Consider the following 7851-nt stretch of genomic DNA (forward strand, 5'->3'; position numbering starts at 1 on the left):
CATATCAGGTTTCCTGAAAGAAGACAGGCTTCTATAAGAGCACTTGATTACCCACCAGAGGTTAATGGTAAGACCTACTGCCAAAGACATCATATGCTGTTGGTATGGAACATGGAAGACCTGGCTGGAATCTGAAAGAGAGCCAGTCCCCAGAAAGTTAGCCGGTCTGATGCTAGAAGGTGATACATGAGCTACTAGGGGAAAGTGGCTAACATCTGTTGGAGCAACTCAAGGTCTAAGCTACTCAGAAGCAAACAACCTGATGTGGTGTTCACACAAGTGCAATAGTGGCACACAGCCATGATGTGTAACCAGCTGCTCTCAGATTGGCTGACAGATCAGCTCAGTGGAAAGAAACCCATATCTGGAACTGGGAAACATGTCAGAATCATATCCATGTAATGAATTTGCTATCCAATATCAAGCTCCCACCAACCTTGGGCTACAAGAGCACCTACACCCATTAAATTCTCTCTCTACTAACAATGGTTATCCCAATTAACCTGTGCTGACTTTGCTCTCTGTTGGAGAATATGCTTCTCTTTTTCATATGGAAGCAGGACCCAAGGAGAGAGATAGCCCATTGCCCTTCACCAGGGCCCCAGCTAAAACCACAGAGGAACTGGGGAAATGAGCAGGGGTGCTGCTTTCTAGGTGAACCTTGGTAAACACATGGGTGAAGGAAATGGACACTGAGGACACTTAACTCCTACCAAACCAGAGATCCAGCAATACAGAGTCTCCTAAAAGCTCATCACTGAAGTAGATCTAAAATGAACCCGACATGGCTCAGGAAATTTCACAGAAGAGGGGGTAGAAAGATTGTGAGAGCCACAAGTTGGTACATTATGCACAGACATTGCCTTTTCTCTATAACTGATGGCTACCCCCACAATGCATGACCCACGATCCCCATGGGTATAACCAGCATCCCCAAAGAGGAGGATCTCTTTGGATGGGAGACAGGGATGAGGGTAAGGATGTTACCAACAGGTGCTGTTTATTTACTATGTCAATAACTAATAAAAATGAAAAGTAAAGGTGGGGTGTGACCACAAAATGTCTCCACCCACACATAGGGCCTTTGGTATATGAAACAGGATCTTTGGTGATTTGTGTTCAGTTCCCCTCATGTGTTTTGAAAACTTGGTTGAAAGCTAATGGCAGTTTTAGAGGTAGAAACTTGCTGGAGGAAGTATGTTGTTGAGGGCAGATCTAGGAGTGTTTATAGCCAGCCCCATTTTCTCACTCTCCTGCTAAAGTTTCCCACCTGCTGTGACAAGCATATGTCCAGCTTCTGCTCTATCATCTTTTGCCGGAAATCAAGGCATCTCCTCAAGACTGTAAGCCAAAATGAACAACATTGGCTGCTTTTGGTCAGGTGATTTATTCCAGCAACAGGAAGGTAACTGCAACAGAAGGTTTCCCAGCTGTGATAGCTGCAGGTTCTCTGAATATCTGACAAGGCAAAGAACTGCTCAGCATTCATACCTAGAGTCAATGGGATCATCTGGCAATTCCCTAGGCAGGGCTCAGAGCAACATTTGCTCCATCCTTCAGGGCCCTATTGTCAGCAAAGCTACCAGGGTAGGTTATGTTGTGACAGGGAACATGGTTAGCTGCAAAAGATGCACCATTATATCCAGAGATTTGTTGTAGCTTTACATTTCCAATATTGATTTTAAAGCAGTAATCGATTAGACCCAGTTAAAATTGTTCCCTTTTCCTTAAATGGAAGAATTTCAACTGACTTGGATACAGATATCCACAAAAGGAATTCTCTTAGGTAGATTTAAATTAGGGTTCTTCCTACATAAAACCTAGATTTTCCTGTTACATCATCAAATAAGAAATAGGCTTTAACTTTATATTGGCCAGAGGGTGATGTCCACCCTCTGCGCATGCCATCGTTTTCCCTGCCATCATGGAACTCCCCCCTCGAGCCTGAAAGCCAAAATAAACCTCTTTTTCCCACAAAAAAAAGAAATAGGCTTTAAATGTGTCATTTTGTACATAGATAAAACATAAGATCTTTGTTATTCCATTTTTGTAAACATTAGTTAGAGCTGAATAGTATTTACACAAACTGCCATCAAAAGAGGATCAAAGTGTGGATCAAGTTTTAGTTTCCTGCATGTGATTATCCAGTTTGGAGGATAAAGAAATTTGAGGAAAAATGGTTGAACCTGGAACAGATCATTCTCAGCGAACTTACCCAATCACAGAAAAAAAATTGACACATAGTCTCACTCATCTGCAACACCTAACCTGAATCTGCCCAAGATGCCTTACATACCCAGCAAGCACCTCATGGACTAAACAATAAGATGGATGGGAGGGCGGGGAGGGAATCAAAGGGTGGAAAACAGTAATCCGGACCCAAACGGCAATGGTACCATAAAATTCTACTTCCTAAAAGACAGACCAAATGGCTGAACCTTCACTAGACCCTTACAGGAAACACCTGAACCACAAGACACTGGAGAGGGTAGGATCAAAACTGACCGAAATCTCCTACATCTTCCCTCCCTACCTCTCCCCCTCTCCCCTCTATCTCTCTCCTCTCTAACTCTTGTATATTAGTTATCTTTTTCCTCAATTTCTTAGTGGACACTGACCTGTAACCCCCACTTCCAGCTTGGGCCTACCCTCCACAATGAGCTTTTGATCAGAGAAACCTACAAGGTTTCCCAAAACAATGACAGACTTCTGTCAGAGTACTTGATGACCCACCAAAGGCCAGTGGTAAGACCCTATTGCTGAAGACTCCATACACAGCTGACGCGTAAAATGGAATGACATGGCTGGAAGCCAGGAGAGAGTCAGTCCCCAGACAGTCAGCATGTCTAGTGCCAGAAGGCGCTACATAGGCGACTGGGGGAACTGACCAAGATCTGTCCAAGCAACACATTGTTTAACCTAATTAGCAACAAATAACCGGATGTGATGCCCACACAAGTGCAATAGTGGTACACAGCCATGGTGAGGAATCAATTGCTCTTGATTTGGCTAACTGATCCACTCAGTGGTACTAGACCCATAGCTGGAGCTAGGAAACAAGTCAGAACCATACCCAAACACAAGCCCACTCTACAATATCAAGCTACCATCAATCACGGGGTATAAGAGGGCCTAAACCTATCATACTGTCTATCAAAAAAGTAAGTGTTATCTCAATTTTCCGGATGCTAACTTACTCTCCATTGGATAATCTGCTTCTCTTTTCCAGATAGATGCAGATCCTAAGAAGAGAGCTGCCGCAACATACCTCAAAAGGGGCCCAACTGAAACTAAGGACAACTGGCGAAATAAGCAAGGGTGATGTTTTCCTGTGAACCGGATACCAGCACAAAGGGGAAGGAGATCAACGCAGAGAAAAATCAACTCCTACCAAAGCAGAGAGCCAGAGCCTCAGAGGCCCCCAACACCTCAGCACTGAAGCAGACCAAAAATGAACCCAACATGGCTCAGGGAAATTTTGCGGAAGAGGGGGCGGAAAGAATGTCAGAGTCACATGTTGGGTCATGATATGCAGAGACATTTATCATACCAATAACTGGGGGCTAACTCCACAATGCACGACGCATTTTCATTAACAAGGAGGGTCTAATGGGAGGGGGTAGATCACAGATGAGCCTAAATAGTGGTACCAAACTGCCTGTATTTACTGAAAAGAAAACTAATAAATTAAATTAAAAAAATAAAAAAAAATTAAAAAAAGAGGATCAAATGTTAGCTTTGAGTATTTAGAAATTTTGACCTGGGCTGGAGAGATAGCTAAGTGGTTAAGGTGCTTGCCTGCAAAGCCTAATGAACCAGGTTTGACTCCCCAGTACCCATTTAAAGCAAGATGCCCAAAGTGACGCATGCATCTGGAGTTTGTTTGCAGTGACTAGAAGGCCTGGCATGCCCAGTCTCTCACTCTTTCTCTCTCTCTCTGTCTCTCTTCTCTCTTGCCTCTTTCTTTCTGCATGCAAATAAATAAATCAATAAAATAAGTGGAGACTGGAAACTGTGACCTTAGAAGTTTAATAACCTTCACTCATATAATTATCTTCTTTTTAGTTTAACTTTCAAATATCTTAATCAAAACTTTAATGAACCTTAATGTACTTTTATTTAATCTTTTAATTTAGAAGTATATCTTTTGCCACTCTTTTTAAATTAAAACACGGAAAGCTGTGATTAAAACACTTTTTAAAATGAATTAAGAACTTTATTGTATGAGCATATTACTTATTCATCATATTCCCATTAGGTTATACACTTACATTTTCTCGCCCCTTCTCTATTCCACTGAGGGCCTTCCTCAGTTGTATTATCAGTATATTGAGAAGATATGAAAGTTAACATGGAACGAGTGATCCTGTAAATGAGTAAGGATAATAGAACAAGCAAAAGAAAAGTCAGTCCCCAAACAAGGCTTTTTCATGTCTATTATTTAGCATTTGAGTACTTGTCTTTCCTTTTAAAAAAGAAGTTTGAGCCCTTTGCAGGCTCAGTTTAGATGTTCTGTTGGTTGATATGGTGCTTCTGGGTCCAAGACACACGGTGGAATGATGAATCTAGAAGTCATGTCCAGTCATTTTTACCACTGATGCAGTGGCAGGATCATAGTGTGGGGGCCTGTCCGGCTGGATCCTAGAGATAAGAAAGACAACTTTACCAGGGTGGAACAAGGGTACACTTATCTCATGTGACTGTGTTTTGGAGAGATTTTGGTGAACTTGTTGTATGTGGGCCAGCAAGGTCACATGTTTTATTAAGGCTGAAGTATCTATATAGAGCAAAATTTCATTAGTGAGGATAGATAACCCATATAGCATTCAAAGGGGCTCAGGTCTTCATGGATGGGGTGTTTCAAACCCAGATCAAAGCAAGGTAGTCTGTGTTAAGTGAACCCCCTTGCATGACCTTTCAGAGGTGTCCTTTGAAGATATCTTTTATTTTTTTTTTCTACTTTTCCAGATGGTTAAAGTTACTTGGCACAATGGAGATGGTACTTAATTCCCAAGACATTTGAAACTCCCTGGGTGATGGCTGCCTTGAATATATTGTCATGGGAGTCCAAATCATGGGATGATTTCCTGAAGAAGGGACTTGACTACCTCTGGTGCCCTTTTGTTCTGCAATGGAAATCCTCTATCCGTTTTTCATGGCCATACTAACACACACACACACACACACACACACACACACACACACACACACACACACCATACAAACAGCTATTAACACCCTTTGGCCTTTGACATATAGGCAAAATCCATTTGTAAATCTTTCCCCTGGACATGTTCCTTTATGTTGTTTCCCAGGGGAGTGAATTATGAAATGAAATTTTCATTTGCAAGGCCTCATAGCCACAGGTACTCTGAACAAAGGTTTTCTTAAAGTGTTATCTTGAAAACATTCTTTGGGACAACTGTTTCACATTATCTTGCCCTTGATGAAATATTGATGAAAGGTTTTATGGCATTCATTATTAGCTTTAAGAAGAAAGTTTTTTTTTTAATATTATTTATTTATTTATTTTCAAGCAGAGATATACAAAAAGAAGAGAGAAAAGCAGAGAAAATAGGTGGACCAGGGCCTCTAGCCATTGCAAAGGAACTCCAGGAGCATGTGCCACTTTGTGCATCTGGCTTCACGTGGGTACTGGGGAATTGAGCCCTTAGGTTTTGCAGGCAAGCACCTTAATCATTGACCCATCTCTCCAGCATGAAGATAAATTTTATATTGATTAGACACAAGCAACTTTGAAGGGAGCATGGAATAGCCATAGGTGGTGGCCCATTCTAGTTCAGAGAAGGGATGTTGTGACTTGATGTTTCCCAAATAGCCTTCCCATATGAGTAGAATTTGTATTAATACCTGAAGAGAGACCTCCTGGTTACCCATTTAACCTCAGTGTTAGCCAGGTGTTTTGCTTCTGGAATATCTTCTATTCCTCTCTGTTGCCTTTTGAAGTACAACATTGCTACCTCTTGAGATGCAAATAAGGCACATAGGAAGAAGTTTATTTTCTCATGATATTTATTCAAAGAACATTTACAATCAGAAGTCGCTTCTCTTTCCAGATAGACATACACATTGAATCTTATATATGTCAACATATTCCCTTTGGTTCTTTTAAGTTTATTTATTTATTTATTTATTTACTTATGATGGTGTGTGTGTGTGTGTGTGTGTGTGTGTGTGTGTGTGTGTGTGTGTACCTGTGCTTCTCTTCTATGTTTTTGTGATAGAATCTCTTACTGCTGCAAACTATCTAGCCAATGAGCTTTGAATTCTCCTGCCCCATCCCACATACCCATGTTAGTACCCCCAAGGGCCATTTTCTACTTCTGAATTTTCTACTTTGTATACAGACAGCAGTTTCTTCCTGTAGGTACATCTTTTTTCAGGGTCCAGGCTCTTAAAAGACAGGAAAGAAAAGGGGACACTAGCCTGATATCTTTTACCTTATTGGCAAAAAAGAGTCCCAGCCAAAAGTAATTCCTGGGAGGTAGACACTCTACTGTGGAAATGGCCACATAAATGCATGCATATATGTATAATATAGAGCTTTTGGAAGATCAAACCAATGCTTTTGAATTATACTAAGCTATCTACCAACAACCAGAGCCCAGATCATAATTCTACTGCCTTTATGGAGAGACTATGGGAAGCCCCAATAAGATCTGACATTCTCTCTCCAGTGACCCTTCTGGGAAAAATTAACCTTAAAAATAAGTTTATCACTCAGTCTGCCCCATATAGTAAGTATCAATCTCCAAAAAATGGTCTTGGGACTTGACATTACTCTGGAGTGCCTCCTAAAAGTGAGTACTTCTGTGTATTATAATAGGAGGATGAAGCTAAAAAAAGAGGATACACAGGAGGAAAACAGGCCATGTGGAAGCCTGTCAAACTTGTAAGTCCCAAGAGGCACCAAAGGCTTCCAAATCTCCATCTTCCAATCTTCCAATCTCTTCCAAATTTGACAGACCTTGATACTGCCAAACAGAACCTCCATGTGGAGAGAGAAAAATCCCACCAACCATGCCACCTATGCAATGAGGATCATTAGAAGGCAGACTGTCCCCAGAGACATATGTCAATGCTGTCAGAACCTCTTTCTCAGGGGTCACTTTCTCAAGGATTTCAGGTCAGTCTTCATTTGTTCAGCTAAACCCTATCAAGAGAATTATCCACCCAGGTTATGATGCTCTAATACACAGATGATATTCTCCTTTTTTTTTTCTCTTACAAAAGAGAGCAGGAAACAGGGTACATATATTTGATTTCAACCTGAAAGGACATAATGCTCCTCCTAAACTATACTCTCACCAGAGAAATGGGCTGTACCAATAATGTATGTCTATATAGACAGATATCCAGACACCACTAGTGACATCAGTATCAATCAAAGGGCATTTACACATACACTCAGAAGGCTATTTTTTAATTTGGTTTTTTGAGTTAGGGTCTCAGTATAGCCCAGACTGACCTGGAATTCACTATTTTGTTCTCAGGGTAGCCTCAAACTCATGGCTATCCTTTACCTCTGCCTCCCAAGTGCTGTGATTAAAGCTTGCGCACCACATCCAGCTAGCAGGCATATATATATATATATATATATATATATATATATATATATATATATATATATATATATATATATATATATATATACACATATATGAATAATACCTCTGTTTAGCCAAATAACAGTGGAAAATTCCCTCTGGGGGCTATGAACTTCCAAGCCATAGGCATTAGACTCAGTTTTCACTACCAGGCATGAACTCCTCTCACTTAGTGGGGTCTCAGAGAACAGTTTATTTCCTCTATAACTTATGTGTCACTGTT

The sequence above is a fragment of the Jaculus jaculus genome, chromosome X (assembly GCF_020740685.1).
Source record: "Jaculus jaculus isolate mJacJac1 chromosome X, mJacJac1.mat.Y.cur, whole genome shotgun sequence".
Classification (NCBI taxonomy): Eukaryota; Metazoa; Chordata; class Mammalia; order Rodentia; family Dipodidae; genus Jaculus; species Jaculus jaculus.